This window comes from Gymnoscopelus microlampas (genome assembly GCF_963454915.1).
Source record: "Gymnoscopelus microlampas genome assembly, chromosome: 21".
NCBI classification, from domain to species: domain Eukaryota; kingdom Metazoa; phylum Chordata; class Actinopteri; order Myctophiformes; family Myctophidae; genus Gymnoscopelus; species Gymnoscopelus microlampas.
The window spans coordinates 35,572,848-35,596,638 of NC_139958.1; the positions used below are offsets into that span (position 1 = coordinate 35,572,848).

General features: G+C 41.9%; 1 protein-coding gene across 1 annotated transcript in view; it reads right to left on the reverse strand.

Moving 5' to 3' along the window:
• Nucleotides 1–15,480: 15,480 nt before the first annotated feature.
• The window catches only part of dnajc21 (DnaJ heat shock protein family (Hsp40) member C21), a 218,275-nt gene continuing 209,964 nt past the window's right edge, over nt 15,481–23,791 (reverse strand). Inside the window, exon 13 of the transcript XR_014600013.1 lies at nt 15,481–15,507. The gene's annotated coding sequence lies outside the window, so the exon portion shown is untranslated. The remainder of the gene's footprint in view (nt 15,508–23,791) is intronic.

The window sequence follows — 23,791 nt, forward strand, 5'->3', positions numbered from 1 at the left end:
ATTTAAGCCCGATTTATACTCTGTTGCGCGACGGCCTCGCGCGGTCGAAAACATCCGATCTGCAAGCTCACAATGCGCCACGGGCCCGACGCATTGTGAGCTTGTAGATCAGGCATTAGCAGGACATCTACGTTTAAGTTTGCAGGCTTTCAGAATCAACATGATGACAGAGTTGAATCAGAGAGCTATGAAACTATAACCACCAAAATCTATCGGAAAACCTCAAAGGGCATCATTATGAGGTTATTGATCTGATGACTGGCCAAGCTGAATATCACGCCAATGATATACAGTAGGCTACACTATATCATTTTCTTGTCATTCGAAGGTAAGGCAAGGCAAGGCAAGGCACGGCACTTTTATTTGTAGAGCACATTTCAGTGCTTTACACAGAACACAAAGCAAAGGAAACTCAATTATACAATGACATTAGGATGCATAAAACAAAAGAAGTAAACATAACAGATACAATTACAGTGCAGTAGAGAAAGAGGCAGAAAAAAATAAGAGTAACTCAATCAAAGGCAGCAGCAAACAGAAAGGTCTTTAGTTGTGTTTTAAAAGAAATTCAAGCGGAAGCAGACCTGCAGTTTTCTGGAGTTTAACCGTTCCAGACATGTGGTGCATAAAACTGCTTTTTTTTTGCTGCTTCCATTTATTGATGATAACATCTACATAATCAATAATCGGGCCTGGTCTTCTGTCCTCCATAGCAAGGGTCTTCAACAGGTCCGGGATCTCCCGGGGGTCCTCAAGGTTACTACATTACCACTTGAATCCCAGCATCCCTGTTCTGGGGGGAACTTTCGCCAAAGATAGTAAGATCTACAAGCTCACCGCGTGTTGTGACACGTTGTGAGCTTGTAGCTGTTTTCAGCAAAAGATGTTTGGTGTAGAGTAAAAAGAAAGAGAGCAGACCAGAGCTGTACAAAGCCAAAGGTCAAGTGTGTTGAGGGTTTAAGTGATTAAATATCTGAAAATAAACATGAATCCAACACACTGTATGAATAGAAATGATCATGTTAAACATGCCAACAAAAAAACATTAATTTGCACAACACTGATGATAGTGCTGTCAAACAAGTCTATGAAATCTATGAAAAAGTTCAATCTGCAACACAATTGTATACAACATGTAGTGGGGGGTCCCTGGTTCAACTCTCGCTCAGCTAAGGGGTCCCTGGCATGAAAAACGTTGAAGACCCCTGTTTTGTTGTGTAATAGAAAAGAACGCTCATAAACTGATCAAACAGTGCATTTTCATTTGACATCTGTACAATTAGTGTGTGTGTGCCTGTGCAAGTGTGCCTGTGCCTGTGCGTGTGCGTGTGTGTGTGTGTGTGTGTGTGTGTGTGTGTGTGTGCATGCGCGTGTGCATGCGTGCGTGCGTGTGTGCGTGTGTGTGTTTGTGTAGTCAACAGCCACACATGTCCTTGATAAGTGGGTCCACGGGGAGGAATAGGGTGTAACATCAATCATCACTTTATATACAGTAGTTCATGACCCGGAAGCTTGTTTTTTGTTTGTAGTGAATTCTCAGCACTCATCTGTACAGTGTAATGAAGACTTCAAGTGATGTCTCCTTTGGAAACAGACTGAATTCTCAGCAGATGACAATGAATGATTCTTACAGTAATGTCACTTTAGCCACTTATGTTGTTGTATGACAAATAGCAAAAACAGCTACAGTAGAAGCTATGAGCTTGTAGATCGGCTTTTTTCACTAGTTTGGAAAATGTTTTATTTTATTTTATTTTTCTCAGACTATAATGGTTTACTCCAAATAAGGACGACAGGTTGAAAGTGGTTAACTGATGAAGAGATGGTTTCTCAGTACAATTTTGGCTTTTTTCTTTTTTTTAAATAAAGAAAATATCAGGGGAGATCATGGCGATGAATATTAATGATAAGGAAGATGTCAAAAATGATGTGGCATGCCGCATGAAGCTAAGACAACCTGCCACTGATTCCATTATCACATAAAGTACCGTTGCTGTACAGCAGAAACCTCTTATCTATCATATTTTTCGGTTCTTTTTATAAATTAATGACCTACTTCGTCACACTACAATGTCACACAAAAGTGACAGAAATAGCAGATCTACGAGCTGAAAACATGTCGCGGTGCTAATTTTGCTATTTTTGAATTGGAATCATGAAAAGTAACAGCTTTGGACATACAGGGTTTCCACCCGACAGCAACGAGTCGCTACACAAATTGGAAATCATAAAAGACAGACAGGAATGACAGCAAGGCCTAGCTCTGGAGAGATGCTGCAAGCTCATCATAACTCCAAACGTTTAGCTATGGTTGACGGACACACTTCTCCATCTGGTCTAATTGTTCAGATAATGATAACTGGTTTAATGCTATAACTATATGTAGCAGGGCTAGGAAAAGCAATGACTACGCCACCCACACATATAGGAGTGAGGGATCCTTTAAACACATTAACCATATACTGTATATATATAGATATATAGGACTGAACAAGGTAAGGTTCCCCAGGAAGGTACGGGTTCAGAATTAACAGAACCAGAGGCTGATGTATCAAGTTTATTCAACAGTTGGTATAAAAATAGTCAAGTTAAAATACAGAAAGGAACAAAGCGGTTAGTATTAGAGTTCTGCAAAAGGGACTAAATTAAAGAAGCAAAGGGGCAATAAGGGTTAGGGCTTCGGGGCCTCTAAACTAAATATACAGAAATTAAACAAATCAAATCCAAACTAGAAAAAGTGCTCCTCGGAGCACAGGTCTCCGCCAGGTCAGGTACGTTATTGTGGCCTCCTGGTGGCGCTATAATAGGCCAATGTGAAAAGGGTGACATTTATTCTTAGGTCGTTCACGGCAACTGCATTCATGATTTGAGGCATTTTGTTCCAAAAATGTGTTTTGCTAAATTAGACCTGCTGGTGGCGCTATAACAGGGCAATGTGAAAAAGGGTGGCATTTCTTCCTCGGCCTAGTGGGAATGTGTGTGTGCAATTTTATGGAAATGGCAAGCTGCGTTCATGATTTGAGGCAGTTTGTTCAAAACGGACCAATCCTGCAAACTTTGGATGGCAACCTTAACCAATGAGGATGGAATATGGGAAATTGGACAGATCAGGGTTGATCACATGACTATAGAGATACTGTGTACCGATTTACATGAGGATTGGTTAAAAACTGTAGGAGTAATGGGAAAAAATGGGTTTTGCACAAATCGGCCTCCTGGTGGCGCTATAACAGGCCCATGTGAAAAATTGGAGGCAGAGGTTCTGAATTGGCATCCAGGGAGTGTGTGTGCACAGTTTCGCAGCGACCGGGCCAACGGTGCCAGAGATTAGCTGGTAACACACGGACACACGGACACACGGACGGACACACGGACGGAGGGTAAAACATACTCTCTCGCCATGCCTTTCGGCCTGGCGGAGACAATAATGCAAAACCAAAAGAAAATAACGTAAATAAGTAACCAAAAGCAAATCAGCAAATAAGCAAATCAAAACAAACTACAAATAAGCAAAACCAAAGTCAAAATCATGCAATACTACTTAATGGCCCAGTATAGCTCTGTCCTCAGTCAACCCTATTGCACTCAGTCTAAATAGTATATATATATATATATATATATATATATATATATATATATATATATATATATATATATATATATATATATATATATATATATATATATATGGCACGGTGGGAAAAACAGTGATTAGTTAGTTCAGCTCCTACAAAAAACAAATAATAAAACATTAGACCAACCCTCCAACAATTCATCAATTCATTAGGCTCCTATAGCAAGATGACAAAATACAGAAAAATAACAAACATACCCAAATAGTCAATATATGCTCATGGCTCCAATTGATCAAGGCACAGCCACAGACTAGTACTGCTGCTCAAAGGACCTGGAGGCTTCTGGAAGTACAAATATATATATTAGTATAATTAACAACAGGCCTAATATTGTCAGCCTATCTAAACTCTTATACATATACTATTGTTACAATGAGTTATAAAAACCTTGTCATTTGTTTCAGATTGTCTTACCGAGAATTAGTCTGTACCCCTCATGCCTCCAGGTCTCTCTCACAAACACTCAAACCAGGCTTCTAGCTAGACAGGAGGCCACAAACCTGGCCACCCCTCTTTATGCACTTTCCTTAAAGACACAATTATAACAACAAAACATATTTCAGTACTGCTTTGAATCTTTATGAGGCCAAATATTTGAATATTTTTGCGCGTGCCATCGTTTGAATGATGCGCACGCGCGCGTGTGTGTTTGTTTGTGTGTTTATAGATAATTGGCAACGGAAAACAATATTAGGATAAGTCAAAGAATGAAAACAGGATTCTTGGGGCTTTGTTAGGTTAAAATTCACACAAGCACGCGCGTACACACACACACACACACACACGTAGGCTACACACACCACGTATCAGCAGCGGAGACGACTTGTCAGTCATCTGATGTTTTCTAAAGGTTGCTGTCGTGTGGAAACCTCATATGTCCAAAATCGTTCCTCTTTGAAAAATAGCAAAAAGAGCAGATCTACATGCTCAAAACGTGCCGCGCGCTTTGAACAGCGCTTTGAACAGCGCTTTGAACAGCGCTTTGAACTTGTAGATCGGCTATTTTTGCCACTTTTGTGTGACACTGAAGTGTGATGCAGCAGGGTGTTAATTTACCAAAAAAAAAAATACATAAAAAGTTTAACTATGGAGATACAAGGTTTCTGCCCGACGGCGACGCAGTATGCAGGATAATATCAAGACGGAGACAAACAGAAGAACCCAGGTGCATTTCAACAGTGTCTGTACAGAATTCAATCATCTCTCTCTCTCTCTGTCAGCAAGCATTTCATATTCCACCTGTGTGTTGTTGATCAGCAGTAGTCCATGAATATCAACACATGTGGCTGCTGCCCTAAGCCAGTGTGTTCTCAAACTTTTTCATGTCAAGGACCCCCAAAATGTGTTTGGCCGCGGACCCCCTTCTGAAGATATTTGTGCCAGTGGCTTGAATTTGTGTTTAAAAAATGTTTTTCAAAAATTGGCAGGCTGCAAATAACAACACACTAACATAGCCAGAACAAAATGTATGCTTCCCAAATCCCCCCAAAAAATATTGGCTACTGTCATCAGTGAATGATCATTTTATTTGCCGATACGATATTCACCGATACAGGCAAATTCCGGCCGATACTGATGTGTTGCCGAAATATCGGTGCGTCCCTAATTGGTGACAGAATAAAAGGAGGAGTTGAACGCATTGTTTGTGTATTGTTGTCTCCACCATGAATCTGTCAGTAGAAAGAACAGCATGGTCTTAGCATAATAATGCACATTATCTTCTGTACATTAATATTCATATTTAGACTGACACATGGGCCCTTTTTGCACCTGGCAGACATCTGCGTCAGAGCAACCGTCGGTATGATTCTGTGCATGCATGCACATTCATAATCATTATACTTTTTTTTGTCGACATGTGCTATAATAACACTGGTTCCCAAACTTTGTAGCTAGAGAAATTTTAAGTCTCCCCGGAACTCAAACTAGTGAAAATAGCTTATCTTCAAGCTAAGGTGAGCTTGAGATCTGCTATTTTCACTACTTTTTAAAGGTTTTATTTGTTTTATTTATGGAATTTCTGAAAATGTTTTTTTTTTTACTTTTTGAAAATCTTTTGAAATCTTATTGGTTTTGTTTTTAATTCGTAAACAAAAAAGGGGATATTTACTCGTGACCCGTAAAAATTGGTACGCGATCCAAACATGGGTTTGGGAAACAGTGTACGACAACCTTTTTCATTTCAAAGACCCCCACACAGTTTGATATGCATAAGGCCAAAGAGTTACTGACCTGCAGGATGTGTATCATCTCCCAGACTGTCACGGTGTGGTTCTGGAGGTGTAGGACTCAGGTGCAGAACGACAGAGAGCACCTGATTCGGATGCTATCAATGCATAGAATGGGAGATTATCACGTTCTATTAGACCATTGAATGGGCGAAGTAGGCGACCTACTGTCTACCCCGCGATTTATCAGACCATTCATTGGGCGTAATCAGGAGCTACTGACCTACCGACGGAGATGACTTAAATACTTCAGTTTCGGTTTTGGTTGTTTTGGTTTCGGACCATGACGGAGGCGCGCAGTCTCAGGCGAGCTGGAGCCCCGCGACGGGCCACCGAAGGAGCTAAGGCGACTGAGTTGCCGTCCGGAGCGGTGCGACGCTCGCCTGTGCCTACTCAGCGCCGTTCGAGTTATGTACCGATATGGACAGAATCGTAAATATTGTTGTGGGGACTGCTCCGCCTCCGTCGGTAGGTCAGTAGCTCCTGATTACGCCCAATGAATGGTCTGACAAATCGCGGGGTAGACAGTAGCTCGCCTACTTCGCCCATTCAATGGTCTGATAAAACGTGATAATCTCCCATTCAATGCATTGATAGCATTCGAAGCCGGTGCAGAGAGAGGCCGAGCAGTGAATATTCAAGGAGGTTTATTTAACAAAAACCCACACGAGGAACACTTGGAACAAAGAACTTCAAAATACTCAAAGACTAGAATAACTTGGAAATACTCAAGGGACTAACCACATCAAAAACGACGACGAACTGACAAGGGACCAAACACACTGAGGCATACATATAGACAAGGACTAAGTAGACACAGGTGAACACAACAGACAATCAACATTGGGATAGGCTAGGGGACTAAGGGGACACAGGTGGAAACACTGGGAATCACAGGACTGGTTAGACAAGACAGGTACGGATAACTAAGCAGACAGGAAACACAAGGAACAACACTACACAATAAAACACCAGGGTAACAGACTACACAGAACTAAAAGACCAAAACAGAACAGGAATACAAAGTAAAAGTCCAAAAGTAATAAACACAGACAATGTCCAAGGGCTGAGGAGCGGACCGTGACACAGACAGAATGTACAGTATCTCATGTGAAAGGTGAAGCCTGCAACAAAGGGCGGGAGGGGGGGGGGTCATTTAATTATGAAACAAAAACTGGTGATTGCAGGAAAATAATTCTTACATTTATACTCGTGAATAAATAAATGCATCGATATCTATATCTCTATATCTCTACATGTTTATAGATAGATAGATTAATAGGTTTTTTTTCTGGGTCTGTGTTTATATCGCATGTACTGTAGATCTGCTGTCTCACATTGCAGCACAAGCTGTCACGTGCTGCTGGTGTGGTGAGAACACAAATGCAGACAGTGAGGCGGGCAGTATAGGATCAAAACCCAATACTGGCTTCTAATACAGGTGACACAGGTGAACAAAGGCAATGAACATCTCCGACAAACTAAATGTGTCACAAGACAACAAGCAACAAAAGGACTGACTGGGGAACAAGACTGATATACACATGAGGGGTGATTACAAAATGAGATACAGCTGGAGCAAATAGGAAAGTCGACCAGGGAAGAAAGTATGTAGAAATACAAGGCTTAGATGGTACAATCAATGAGACAAAAGCCTGACTGTGTCACAAGCTGTGCATAATGCAGGATCTTCAAGTTATACTACGCAAACTGTTTTGGATGACACGGTTCTTAGACAGAGAGAGAGTCATTGAAACACTGTTTGTTCCTCACTTGTTCTCAGAGGTGACCATATCACAATTAGTATTCACAACATGCAGAGACTCCTCAATATGGCTGCAATATGAATGAAAGAAAATGAACATGGCAGAAGATATAGTATTGGAGTTTTTTTTGTGTCAGTGCCTTGGGAGAAGGGGTTAATATGCATGTCAATCAAAGCTCGTGGCAACAGATAAAAAACAAACAAACCATTTTATAGCCTCAGAATGAATAAGATAGTGGTGTGAATCAACTGACCGGATGCTGTTTTCAGAGTCCTGACCTCCAAATAGAGATTTATGCAGAGTAGGACAGTCGGGGATGCGGGAAGAGCGACTCTCATTTGTGCCAGACGTCATTCAAATCCGGAATGGAGTGACACTTCAATTAACTCCCTGTCCTCAACTAAGTTTACCTTGGGGTCTTCAAAGAGGCACTGAATTTCTTCTCATCCTCCAGGATTAGCCAATCATATTTCCAATCTCGGAACCTGTCACACCGCGGTGTCGCTGCACGACATCAAGGAACCGTAATGACAGTCCGTTCCTTCAGAAAGTGGAGTTTTACCTCATTTCTCCCGAGCAAAGTGGAGTATACTGGTTTGTTTCAAATCAATCTGCTTTTTTGATTCATTTGAATTTGTTTTGAATATTCTTGCACAGGTTTTTGTATTGCTTTGTTGCCTTATTATTTTTCATCCATCCATAGTTTCATCCATCCAACTGTCTGGTGGTCTGACCAGCTGTATGTGAACCCTATAAAGCCAGAGTGTAGCTTGTATGGAGAGATGACCCGGCTGACAGGCTGGCACAATGACAGTGTCAATGCATGACACATGGACACTGTTTCAGTTGAAACGGGCTGAAGGCACCGAAAGTGCAGAAAACATGATGAGCGTGGAGCTGACAACGGGTACATCAGATAACAGGGGTATTGCACAAGAGGTGGGCCGTGCATTCCCGACTTGCATCATTCCCCCGACTTGCGTCATTCCCGAGTTGCGTGGCCCCGGGGCCGGGTAGGCCGGAGCACCCATCCAGTTCCAATAAATTTAAGACATTTATGATGCCACAATATGCTGCTTCCCCATTCTTTCTTCTTTTCATCTCATTTCTTCATTTTAAATTTCTGTTTTTGTTTCTTCATTCTCATTTTATTTGCATCTTGCATTCCACGGCATAAATCATTATTTTAAAAATGCTTTTTTGAAAAACTAAAAAGCTAGAATCATATAGGCTACTGTTTGCTTTGCTTGCTTGTTTTTTTCTTCGTGGCATTGTGTTTATCAAGTTAAAGCTTCTTGAACTGAAGTTTAATGGAGACATAGTGAAGAGCTGTGATACTCAGAACTGTTCCACACTATTACTGGACGTTAATTATGAACATAAGTGGCTGAATCATTTGCTGCATTTAGTGTCATAACGCACCTACTACATACACACACATAGTTTACATACTGTATAAATGCACACACTTAAAACAAAACCAGATAAAATAATGCATGCACATGCTCGCTCGCTCACTCAGTCTATCGCACGCATGCACTTGATAGATGCATGCATTACAACATAAATAGTATACACAAATGCGCATTCAACACACACACACACACACACACACACACACACACACACACACACACACACACACACACACACACACACACACACACACACACACACACACACACACACACACACACGCACACCCTTGTCTGAATGATATCACTTTCCCACATATGCCACCCGCACTGTCAGCAGGATATCCTTCCCAGCAGAGATGCCTTCAGACATGGGAGGTGGGTTCATAGTTACATTTCCTGGAAAGGTTAGGAGGCCGGTGGAATTCATTTCAGGGTGCTGTCATTGTCAGGCAAGTTCAGCTCAGTTCAATTGAGCTTGGCAGTGCAGAGCATCTTGGTGTAGAACGGGGGTCTTCAAACAAAAAAAGCTGGCCAAGGACCCCTTAGCTGAGAGGGAGATGAAGCAGGGACCCCCCCAACATATTGTAAAATGGTGTTATACAGATTACACCTTTTCATAGATTTCATAGATAGCTTACTAGATTTGTTTGCCTCAATTATAATGTATTAAGCCAATTAAGGCATATAAGGCTTATTAGCCAATAGCCAGGGATCCTTTTAAACGCTCAATACTTAACTTTGGCTCTGTAAGCTATTAGCTCTGCTCTTTTCTCCCTCTACACCAAACCTCTTTCCCATTAATAGCCAATCTACAAGCTGACAACGCGTCACGCTGCGACAGCTTGTAGATCTGCTATTTTCTGCAAATATTCCTCCCAGAATAGGGATGCTATGGGGTTCAAATGGTTAATGTAAAAGAAAAAAATTGGCGGCCTCGCTTTAGTAACTCTGAGGACACCCTTGGGATCCCTGTTGACAACCCATGGTGTAGCTGTAGAGCATCTAAGTGAGCTAAGAATAAAAAAAAAGAAGCCAAACTAACCTTGTTATTTTGTCTGCCGCTGTTATGGTCTTGCCGTCGTTTATCTGTCGTTTCTGGCAGCGTAGTAAAACCGTCTCACTGGGAAGGTGAGAAGCGTAAACTCATTTTTATTGGCTTATCATCAGTCTTTATCAAGTAGGGGTGTGTGTGGTCTCGACACCTTTGACCTTGTCCTGCCTAATGACCCGTGACATCACACAGTTGGTCCTCAGGAGACAAGTATAAACAATAGGAGACAGTGCAAACAACAGGCTTAGTTCAGGGCCCCTCAATCAGTACTCCGCACCAGCAGTCTCCTTGGCACTGTCATGTCGATGTCGGGTAGAAACCTTGTATGTCCAAAACAACTTCCTTTTTTCTTGTTATTAAAATAAATATATATATATATACTGTATATATATAGTGAAAATAGGGGAGCCGATGGCCAAGTGGTTAAGGGCCTTAACCACGCCTTTACTTAAGGCGCGGTTAAGGGCCTTAACCACGCCTTAACTTAAGGCGCATACCACATTATAGGCTCTGGTGTAGCCTGACAGCGAGTCACGGGTTTGATTTCCGAGCCTGATGACCTTTGCTGCGTGTCACTCCCCGTCTCTATCTCTCCCTGTTTCCTGTCACTCTTCACTGTAGGCTATTATCCAAATAAAGGTCAAACTATCTGAAGAAAATAGCTGATCTACACGTTCACAACGCACTACTCTTGTGTGAAGAAGTAGGGCCCTGATTCACGGAAAAACATAAAGCGTTGAAATATGGAGATACGAGGTTTCTGCCCGCCAGCGGCTATATTCATCATCATAATCAAACTGTGATTTATGGTTGGGGATGAGGGGTAAGGAAACCACAGAGGGACAAATGCACACAACACACAGTGACAGCAGCTCCCTCTGGTGTAGGGAAAAAAGGAGAGGAGAAAAAAAACAAGAGTTGTTTATGATGTAGCAGCTACATGAAAGCAAAGTAGAGATATGTCACAGAAAGGCCACGTTTTGTTTGGGATTCATTATGGTATTCCACAATGATTTCCAGAGATTAATTGCCATTTGAGCATGTGTGATTCAGTTGGTACAATGCCTTTCTAAATGTGTTGTCAGACTCAGTTTGGAGGGCTGTCTCTGTTTCCTTTTTGTTTTTTTATATATCTATGCATATCTCTGTCTGTCTGTCTGTCTGTCTGTCTGTCTGTCTGTCTGCCTGCCTGCCTGCCCGCCCGCCCGCTTGGCTGCCTGTCTGTCTGTTCCATGAAACTATCCATCTCATTTAGCTTTTGGTCCTGGCTAAACTAGGTGGAGGGAGGAGATGACAGTCTTGACTGGCTATGATTGCACTACTACCTTCTAAACTGAAATCAGAAAATCTGAAATGTAGTCAAAATCAGACTCACTTTATTTGCCAAGCGTAATAAATGTACTGGTATTTGTTCTGGTGCTTACATATTAACAACTTGCACATTTGCACACAGTATATACTGTAAGATAACCAGTGCACAGGTACAGTACAATAGATTTATAAAATACAATACAACTTGGCAGGGTTTCTCACACAACCTCATGTAGCACTGGAGTTCCAGTCAGATGTGGCGTTTTCCTTCCTCTGCGGCATGGCGGTTGTGACAAATTATGTGCACAGGTAAGTTAAACAGTAGTATAATGGCCATCAAATATGGAAAAAGGGGGATGTTACAATGAGAGAGTCCACACTGGTTGATCAAATACAATAAGAATATCAGTGTGTCAGTAGAGTGTGTGTGTATGCATGTATGAAGTGTTGTATGCAGAAATAAAGCAAGAAGTCAAACTGAAAACAAAGTAATCAACACAGTGTGCCATGCAGCTGCATGGTTGCTGGTGAGAGAGAGAGCAGCAGCAGCAGCATAAGTAGAGGAGGCGGCCAGAAAGCCACTCCTTCCTCAGACGGCAGGGTCAGCAAAATTAGTTAATGTAGCGTTACAATCATTTTAACCACTTTATCCATATTTCCATATCCATATACTTTGGCTATTCAAAAATAGCAGATGTAAACAAGCTCTTCGAGACGTGCTGTGAGCTTGCAGTGAGTCTGCTATTTTTGAGAAATCTTCAATCATTTAGAATTTTTGTAATCTTTTAAAACACAAATCTTCTCTTCTGGGCGTCCCTGGCACAAAATATTTTCCAAGGGGGGTCTGCGGCCAAATACATATTAATTTGGGGGTCCTTGTCACGAAAAGGTTTGAGAACCACTGCTCTATGACAAGGTTTCAGCCTGATCCCCGTCGACTTCCATTATAAATGTAAAGTTAGATCATTTCAAAATGTATTTACATACTGTATGTGGAAAAACAAATTAGTGGAGATATTTGTTTGGCCTATACAGGCAGTGTGCAATGTCCACATACAAATGTGGTACTGATTGGTCCAGCGTTTTGTGAGATTAATTCTCTCTCTCATGCGCACGCACGTGTGCACACACACACACACACACACACACACACACACACACACACTGATCTCCTGCAGAGCCAACCGTAAAAACAGATTAGTTTAGTTTATCTTTCTAAAAACGTGATTTCTTTCCCCCTCCATCGTTTTCTCTCTGACTCATTTTGCATTTATTCTTCCCCCCCGTGGAGACCTCTGCCTGCTTTATGCTGTTCAACAATGGACAAGTAGGAGGCCACCTAATGCCTCTGCTTTGCTCTACTCGCCTTTGTTCTCTCTTCTCTTCTCTTCTCTTCTCTTCTCTTCTCTTCTCTTCTCTTCTCTTCTCTTCTCTTCTCTTCTCTTCTCTTCTCTTCTCTTCTCTTCTCTTCTCTTCTCTTCTCTTCTCTTCTCTTCTCTTCTCCTCTCCTCTCCTCTGGTGAGGTAGACTATAACTAATCTTAAACCCCTCAGGAGAAGCATAGAACGATAGGAGGAATGGAATGCTACAGGCAGCTTTGACGGTATGAGCTGAGACATTTTTGAACAGATGAACAGGCAGATGTTACAAATACACAGAGATTAACATAACGTGTGACATACCTTTAAGATTATGTCGGTACAGTAGTCTAACCAGCAGTAATACAGTGAGGCTGAGTGGTTGTAGTATTAAGATTAGGATTATAAAGTGAAAATAGGCAAAGGTCAGAACTAACTGTGATATATACGTCCTTCTTAGTGACCCCGTTAATCCCCTACACGACAATCAATATGAATTTCTATCCGGTTACAGGTACACAGCCCCTTTCCATAACAACAATTGTGCCTGCAAATCATTCATAGCATATATACTGTAGCATTTCTCTCCTCAACAAACCAACAACCCCCCCTGTGTAAGATGTTCAATGTAATTGTTTATTATGTGCTGTTTGGAGAGCGTGTGTGTGTGTGTGTGTGTGTGTGTGTGTGTGTGTGCGTGCGTGCGTGCGTGCGTGCGTGCGTGCGTGCGTGCGTGCGTGCGTGCGTGCGTGCGTGCGTGCGTGTTCGTGTTCTCACAGCACACCAGTTGTCCAATTGCCTCTAAACTTGGCACACGTATCGCTCATGGCCTTTGAACAGGCTACTTTTCCCCCATTGCATGCAATGTCAGGTTCCTCTGGGTTCTCAGCGAGGACCTAAGCCAGTCACATCATGAGGGCACCGTTGTTAAGGCGGCAAGACAACTGCTCACTGCTTGGTATGGTAGATGCTCTCCACTCATTACTGCAGTGCTGGCCAAGGCTCTACAGAGGGCGGTTAAAACAGCACAGCGCATCAGCAGGAGTGAGCTGCCAGCCTGGGACCTTTACACCCAGACGGTAGCAGAGTGAAGACTCTGTCATGCTGGCTTTCTCAATCACCATCAACAGAAGTTCAGACGCAAGAGAATGAAATGAAGTTGGCATCTACCTGCCTCATGGCCAGCTCTACACTGCCATCTCCAGCAGCATGGATGTTTTGATTGTGGCCGATGAGGAGGGAATAACTGACTGACATAAAGAGTTGCTTTAGTTGTCTGTATGATTCATTCAAACACGTTTGTAATAACTTTTTAATAATAACATCACATTCTGCATTCATCATAACACATTCTTTAATTACTCTCTAATGATGGCTATTCAGAAATAAAACTACATAGCTGTCTACATGTATACAATATACAGTACATGATCAACAGCCTATACATTACACTCAATATTAAACTATAGTACTGTATGTATTAATTTACGTATTAAATACGAAAATTCATACATTTTAACCATGCCTTTTTTCCATCGTGTTACATGTAAGCGCTGTAATATTGTACCTCTTGCCGTAGTAATAAACTAATTCAATTCAATCTCTATAATGCAGTGGTTCTCAAATTGGGGTTCGGGGACCCCCACGGGTCCTTGGGCGTGTCACTTCGTGTGGTGCTAGGAGCTTGTAGATCTGCTATTTTTGAAAAATCGTGAACATTTGTGCATATCTTTGAATATATATATATATATATATATATATATATATATATATATATATATATATATATATATATGATTTTTTTTTACTCAAATATTTGCTTCTGGAGGTCCTTGGCACAAAATATTTTTTAGATGATCGGGGTCCGTAGCCACATGCATATCCTTTTGGGGGTCCTTGACATGAAAATGTTTGAGAACCACTGCTCTATGATGTTTGTCATAATTCTCTTTCGTCCATTTATCGTATACTGTCCTCCAGCCCCAACAAGGTACACAGACTTCTCAGTTGCTTCATCCTCATATGACCCAGGAGCGCAGTATAACAGCAGAGCCTAGTGACCACAGCATAAAAATGCACTCCAGCCCCAGCTCCAGCCTCGTGTCTGTGGAGTCAGCAGGGGAACTTGCCATCAAGTCGTGATCGACCTCCCTTCCATCCCTCCATTCCAGGGCCTGTAGGCTCTGCTGGCGGCCATGATGAATGATTCATCCTCCCAGTGAAAGGAGCTGACTCATCGCTGCATCCCTAGCTCCATGTTTCCAGAGTCAGAGTGGGCAGGAGCACTGTTTCCCAAACAGTGGGTCGGGACCCATGTTTGGGTCGCGGACACATTTTTATGGGTCGCGAGTAAATATCCCCTTTTATGTGTCCAGTTTCAAAACATTTTGTTTTTTAAAAATCAAATCAACACTTTTTATCAATTAAATGAATTCCGGCCCGGGTGGCTGGCGTAGCGGTCCGGGCACCTAGGCTGCAAATGCAGCCTGACAGCGTGTCGCGGTTTCGGACCCCGATCCCGACGACCTTTGCTGCGTGTCACTGCATCTCTCTCTCCCCATTTCCTGTCAGTCTACTGAATACTATCAATAAAGGCAGAAAAAGCCAATAAAATATATCTTTAAATAAATACAATTAAATAAATCAAATCATTTCAATAAATAAAATAAAAAAGTTGAATAAGTAGTGAAAATAGCAGATCTACGCTCCGTGTTGTGAGCTTGTTGATCTGCTATTTTCACTAGTTTGGATCCCGGACAAACGTCTAATTTCTCTTTTGGGTCTTAAGCTAAAAAGTTTGGGAACCACTGGGCTAGAGTAGTGATTCCCAACATGTGGGCTGGGGCCCACTGGTGGGCCACGAGGGTGTTGCAAGCGGGCCCCCAAATAATTAAAAAACACTTAATAGTAATATTTCAAAAATATATATGTTTAAAACATGACATGGTATTTATTCTTTAAAACCTTGAAAATGTTGTTTTTATAGTGGTATCAGTCAATACGAATTTAAAGTATACTACATTCGTTCCATTGATCCAAGTCGGAACACAATCGATTGATTTTGTGGGTTATTCTCGAAAACGAATACACCAATGACCGGTCAGCATCACATTTGTTATTCACGCTTACAGTAGGCCCAGGAACTCTCTCTCTCACACACACACACACACACACACTTTATTTTCCAGAATGCTGTTACATCACTCAGTCAGTGGTCAAGAACACCCAGAGCATAGATTAAAAAAAAAAACGCAACATCACTCAAACTGCGGCCTTTAAACACGACGTCAACAAAACCGCCTCCGAGAGCAATGTCCTCGTGCAAGTGTACACCTGCGGTCAGCACATCTTTTCAATCTCAACCTGATCTTCTCTCTCCACCTTGATAATCTCACCTTTGTCCTACAAAACACTTCCTGCCTCCTCACCTCATCCTGTTTTCCTCTAAGCTGAGAACATCTCCGGCTCGCTTTGAAATCAGGAAATGAAAGGAAGCCTCGGCGCTGGGCAGCGTAAAGAACTATTCTTCCATAAACAGTGTATTATAAAGGTTACTGAGTCACAATGAGAGATAGTGCACCTTTTTTTATTTTTTTCATCGAAGGGCTTATTCCCATTGGCTGCAAGTTTTTCCCATGGACCAAAGCTCCTTGTGAATGATATGCCGGGTCTGTGTTGACAGTTTGGAGATAAGGAAGTGCCCTCAGGTATTAGTTGTCATTCCTTTTCACTTGGAAAAGCGGCTGAGAGTAGGTACTTTATTTATTTTTTTCCTTCCCCCTTCCTCCTCACAGGAGCACCTTTCCTCCTATTCTTGGATGAAGAGAGAAATTCACAACAACAAAGCCTTCCGCTCTCATTAAGTCAGCCACAAAGCCAAGCGGCAGCAAGGAGCACAATATCTGAGGCAGATGAATAATCCCTGTGCTCAATCTAGAAGCTGGAACGGAATTTCAAATGTCCATAATAACTGTTAGCGAGGGAGGTGAGGGACGCACACTTATGAAGGCACAAAGTGCGTGCCTGCACACACACACACACACACACACACACACACACACACACACACACACACACACACACACATTCCGTGATGAAAATACATGTGTTAATGACCATTAGCCCACTGTGCCACAGCAGAACTAAAATGTCCTCCACCTCAAGAATGTCAAACTGAAGTCAGGAACATGAGGACAGAGCATCTAGTGTAGGGGAAAAGGAGGGGGCCTAGTATAGACCCCTGGGGGATTCCGGCCAACTAAGAATATAGGGTTTACGTTTAAATCCAAACACCTAGCCTAAGTGCACTGGAGTAATTACCAGCTGAGAAATACAGCCTACTGCCCTAGATAAATGTTCTGGCTTGATTCTTGTTAAACACCGAAAGAGAAAAACCCCAACAACTGTCAGGGCGAGCAGGACCAAATGCAAGGACAGCTGAAGCAGACTAATAGAGGATATGCGTGTGACATCATCATCAAACCCGGAAGTTATGCAGGAATGCCTACTGAGTGTCAAAAAAATACTTTCTGGCCTTGACAGCCCATGCATCCAAACAGAAAAGTCATATCTGATTGCATTAAACAACATTAAACAATGTTAAACTCACTTTGCATGTTGCTTTGCCACTCGATTTGCCACTCGATGTGCCATTCACTTTGAGCATGCGCATATCCTCTATTCAAGGAAAAAGTTATTTTCTTAGACTAAACGTGATCAATAAACAGGGCAGGTACTGTAAGCACCTACAGAAACCAGGGAGTTATCTGGTCCTCCCAGCTGTCAGAGTTTTACCTATGTAACAAACACTTTTCAAAACAGAGGGGCATAAATAGTCAGGGAACTAACTAGACACAGGTGAACTCAAAATACAATCACCACAGGATAGGCTGGGGCAAACAGTACAACAGGTGAGTAGGGTCAGCGATAATCAGCGTGGCTAGACAACAGACGTAACAGCAAACAAGGGTAGACAGGATGCACAAGAACACTACTACAAAATAAGATACAAAACACCTGTGGAATTAAAGACACAAAACTACAGACCTAAACACTAAAGAACCAAAGAACAGAAGGGAAATGTCCCAAAACAAACACACATGGCCAATGTCTAACGGGCCGTGACAAACAACATTTGAGTTATAGGAGATGAGTCTTGATCAATTGTCCTGGGAAAGAAAGGAGAACTGTACAATAGACAGTAGTTACTGCTGAAAACTGTTCAGCTGTTCAGAGCTGTGGTCCCCAACTCTTTCTGGATCAGGGCCCACTTGAAAGTTTTGAATACCATGACATAAAACAATTTAAAAAATATTATATCAATGTTATGTTATCAATAAAGTCTTGAACGTTGTGTTTTGTCAATTATTTGGGGGGGGGGGGGGGCTTGTAATATCCTCACGCCGAGGGTTGGGAATCTCACACACACACACACACACACACACACACACACACACACACACACACACACACACACACACACACACACACACACACACACACACACACACACACACACACTACCCTTGAGGTGCCTTGTCAGTGATTAATGCACGTTGGTTTTTGTTGTGTTTCAGTCGTGGAACAGTAATGCTTGGTGTAACATATCATGTTGATACATCATTTCCGCCTGCCATGAGATGTTATCAAGTCTAGCTTCCTGAGCTATTAAAGAGTATCATATTATGGGGATACAGGTACAACACAACTAGGGATGCAGTTTAATCAAGCTCATACATTTAATTGATCATAAATAATCTATAGTCAATACTTTAATGAAATAATCAATGCAATGGGTTGTGAGCTTACAACAACTGTTTCCTCTATTTTTGCACGACACCATTTTACAACAAAGGGTAAAATAATGGTTAGGTGGTTAAGTGATTTGTTGACATAGAATTTCTATTTTTTTTATAAATACAAAACACACTTCTCAATTATATGATTAATCGAAATCAGTAATTGATAGAATACTCGGTAAAAAGATAATCACTTGCTGCAGCCCTAAAAACAACGTAGGGTTACAATACACCACACCACACCACACCACACTGTCATACTGTAAACATGTTCATGCCTGATACGGATGCACAACACATTACATGTCAAAAGCATTGTTATAAACTAGAACAGGGGTCTTCAACCTTTTCAGGCCAAGGACCCCATAGCTGAGAGAGAGATGAAGCAGGGACCCCCTCTATATTGTATAAAATTGTGTTTTAGATTCAACTTTTTGTGTTTACTTGGTCTGCTCTTTTTTCCCTCTACACCTATACCTCTTTGCCAAAAATAGCAGATCTACAAGCTCACAACGCCTCGCTGCGAGGCGTTGTGAGCTTGTAGATCTGCTATTTTTGGCTAAAGTTCTCCTCGGAAAAAGGGATGCTAGGGTTAAAGTGGTTAAGGTAAAAAAAATAATCATACCGCACAAAGATTTGGCGGCCCCCCTGTAGTAACTCTAAGGACCCCCTAGGGGTCCCGGACCCCCTGTTGAAGACCCCTACTTTTTCCAATGCCCTAGATGGTGAATGATGATGTGTAAGGTTCATAATTGTAGGAACAAGAAAGCCATTGCATCATCATGTTAGAAATTCATAGACACTCCAATCACCTCCTGCTATTTATTTTATTTATATATATTTCTTTTTATTTTGTATTTTATGACAGAAAAACTGACAATACAATATTGTACTGTATTCTCTGAGATATACAATACAAAACATAACAAACCATACCAAAAAGAATGGGATCCCGCTGTGGGTTCAATGCACAATAAAATAACAGACACTGTACATAAGGTGTCCACAGTCCACACGACACTCCATACTGTAAATGTCCAGCTTTCCTTTCATTTTGTAGTACACATAATCAAGAGGGATATAGCTGGATATATCTGCCTTCCACTGAGACAGTGTTGGGGGAAAACAGGCCTTCCAGCCAACAGCAATACCCTTTTCGGCAATAAATGCAAGATTACAGAATTTCCTTTGGTAAGAGTCACCAACTTTAAAATCACCAAGTAGACGGAGACAAGGAGCAGGTATTAGATTGAGTTCCACGCATGATGAAATGAAATAATCAGAATCAGCTTTATTCTCACACCACAGGTTTACAGGTGTAACGAAGTGGGTGAAATTAATTTATTTTTGTACAAACTCCATCATTTGTAGTTTTCACGGAAGAAGAATAGAAATAGAAAGTAGAGTAGTATATGCTCCCAGAAAGAGTACGTTTACAACAAGACCATAATGTCAAAAGGACTTCAGCTTCTGTTATATTTCAACTGCAGCTCTCCCTAGTAACACTACAGCTTCTAGTCAGCTTCAGCAGATTCAGCATTCTAGTGATGATGGTGATGATGGCAATGATGATGATGATGACGATGATGATGATGATGATTGTTAGACTGACAACTGGGCTTGACCCAGTACATACATTGTGTTGAATCACTCTCATCTGCGTAAGCGTAGGCACATACTGATACAACGGCATGACCAACTACTTTATCAGATAGCCTGATGTCTGTGTACAATGATACAAGATGCATGTTCTATTCATATTCTGTTCTTTTCCTTGTCTCATATCTTCTGGTCACGCCACGTGTCCAGTACCATATATTATTTTCTATGTGTGTAATAAACTTCAGAACTTGTCATGTGATACTGCCTGGTGTCATCTTCTTCTCCGAGCTCGTCACTCAACTGAATCACTCGCCATCCTTCGTTAGAGGGAGACTCTAAATTCAAAACAATGATGGTGATGGTGATGGTGATGGTGATGATAATGAAGTATTGAGGACCTGTTGTCTCCAGAGCTCTGAGTGGCTCATATCCACGTTCGTCTCTCTCTGATGTGATTGGTTGGCTGAGTTAATTGTGGAGGTCACAGACTGACATACAGGGAATGGGACTTGTCCCCCGGAGACACGGCAAACTAGATCACTGTGGTGATGGAGACGATAACATTATGACTAAAAACTAAACCACTACTATCCAAAGAGACTGACTGCAATCATTTATTTCACTGTAGAAGCCTGCAGATGGCAATGGAATGCACATGGCCTGAAAGGAGTGGATGCACCAAACGATGAATTACATATACATTTTGTTCAGGTAGTTCATATAGTTATATAATGTTGTTACTGTCGAGTGGAAACCTTGTATGTCCAAAAGGCTATTCCTTTTTAAATTATTTAAGAAAAAAAAAATATAAATAGTGAAAATAGCCGATCTACAAGCTCACTATTGCTATAATATAACCGCCTTTTGCCACAAGGAAACCTCTGCTCTCTCATTTAGTAGGGCCTGTTTGGTCAGTTTCCAGGGCCAGGTACTGCTCATGATGAGACTTTCTGCTGAAACTGAGAGGGTCAAAAGCCCATGGAGGCCTGGGAAACCTTCGCACTGCAAACAACTTAACATCCACCAATCAATCCATCGACCTCCCTCTTCTGTTTGCTCAGAGCAGTAAGAGTTTGATCCCCCAAGAGGAAGAAAGTTCTTCTTTTGTTTTGACCAATGAAAAAGTGCTGCTATCACAACTGAATCAATCTGTCTGGCCATTTTTTTTAGGTTGCTTATGGTTTTTGAACATTTGTAGGGATTTTTTTGGGGAAAGTAACGACTAACTACAGTAAATGACAACGTTGAACCAAACTGCTTCTCGTCTTGGACCAAAGCAAGCAGAATGTGCAGACTAAAACGCTCTAAGTGCCCCAGCACACCTCGCGCCAGACAGACGCTGCAGACTCCGCTGTCAATCCGCCCCTCTTTGAATCGCAGCATTCAATTAGTCCTGCCCCTGTGTCACATCAATGTGTCTCATCCCTTTTCATGTCCCTGTGTGCCTGTCTCAGTTGTCCTTGAGACGCGCAGTGGCTCCTCCAGAAGCCCAGGCAGTGGTAGGGGTTTCCATGACTATCGCTTTACCAAGTACAGGATAAGGGCCCGACCATCCTTTGTGCTATTTTGGCGAGCAGCTTTAACCTCTTTTGGACCACAGGAGCTTTACCCGGAATTAAGGAGGAACCTTTCTTGACCGCAGGTACTTAGCTCCATTTTAGTTCCAGGGCAAAGTTCCTATATAGTTCACGGGGCAAAAGAAAAGGCCATGCTCTTGAAGAAATACTAAACCCTCTCAAATGACTGGACCAACAGTATATCACCCGTTAATTGGTCAACTGCAACTGTAGGCTCACTTGGTGAGAAATAGTATACGCATTGCACCATATTTAAATGGATAAACAGAACATTTTACATTACATTACATTACAGTCATTTAGCAGACGCTTTTATCCAAAGCGACTTACAATAAGTGCATTCAACATAGGTAGGGAACGAAACTACTAATCACCAGAGGTCATAAGTGCATTTCCTGTAAAAACAAGCAACCAAGAGTATACCTAGCGCTAAGGTAAAAGTGCAATATATCAGCTAACTACTTTCATAAACTACATATCTACTTTCATATCTACTTTCATAAACACATGAGATAAAATAGCCAAATCAAATGAGCACAAGCTAATAGATCCAATACAACAATACAACAATAGTTCCTACAACTAGTTAACAACAAGTAGGCCAGGCAAAGAGGAAGGGTAGTGTTTCCTGAAGAGGTGGGTTTTCAGCCTGCGGCGAAAGATGGGCAGTGACTTTTAAGTGAATTCTAAAATACATTTTAGATGTCCATGACCAGGAAGAAGTAGTGACATAATGTTTCTAGATACAGTAGTTGTTTTAGTAAATTAAGACACGTTAAGCTGTTTCCTTCTTTATATATTTTTGGGGCTTTATTTTCTGCCATTGATATAGTAGGTCACAGTATAGAGAAACACAGGAAACAGGTAGAGAGAGGGGAGTGTGACATTCAGCAAAAGCCCAGAAATGAGCCCCCCCCCCCCCCCACTGTACAGAGGAAAATACTTGTCTTTGGATAACCTTTTTTTTGCAATAGATGTCTGAGAGAAAGTCTTAGGGCATGGGCACATATATGAGCCTGAAGGGGAGTAACCAACGCATTGTTGTTCACTTCTTGTCTTGTTGTTTATGTGGGTTGCGTGTGTTTGTGTAGGTTCTACTCCCTCTCCCTCTCGTGTCGTGAATGACTGACAGTGTGACTGGTTTTCATGTTGTCCTCGTTGATCTTGTTTGTTTTCTTCTGTGTGACCTCTTTTTCTCTTTCCTCTGGCTGCGCTCCGGGCCAGTGTAATAACTGGATGGGGGGGGGGGCACTATCGAACCTATGACCTATGCTGAGGCGTGTCTATTACCCATGTTGTCTTCTGGGATAGTGGGCAGTGCCGATTTGCTGGTGTGAAGTTCGTTGGTTGGCTCACTGAAAGAAAACTACAGGCGAAAAGCCAGCCAAGTGGGGTCAATTACTCGCTTCTTTCCTACTGGTGGACGGCTGAATGTGAGGCGTCAACTTCATGTCTTAAAGTGACTCGAAAAAAGCGCCCTTCGGGCGTGTGAACATTTTCTGTGTGGTTAGCAGTGTTGTGTTATTGGGGCAAGAGTAATTGTTTAGATGTAGTGAGCAATGAAGGGGGGGCAGCGTGTGAAGTAACAGAGATTACACACACACACACACACACACACACACACACACACACACACACACACACACACACACACACACACACACACACACACACACACACTGTGAGTCGCTGATATAACTTTTCAGGTGATGGAAAACATTTGTTGTGATTCTCGTTTTGCGGCAACCGATGATACACCTCAGCAGCATAATGGGATATGCTGTCACTGTTTACTGTGTGTGTGAGTGTGTGTGTGTGTGTGTGTGTGTGTGTGTGTGTGTGTGTGTGTGCGTGTGTGTGTGTGTGTGTGTGTGTGTGTGTGTGTGTGTGTGTGTGTGTGTGTGTGTGTGTGTGTGTGTGTGTGTGTGTGTGTGTGTGTGTGTGTGTTCCAAATGATAGGGCCAAATTTGCAATATTTAACTTTTTTTTTTTACAAATTGTACTTCATGTAAGTACATTTAAGGTGTTGAAGGTGGTTTAGATCCTT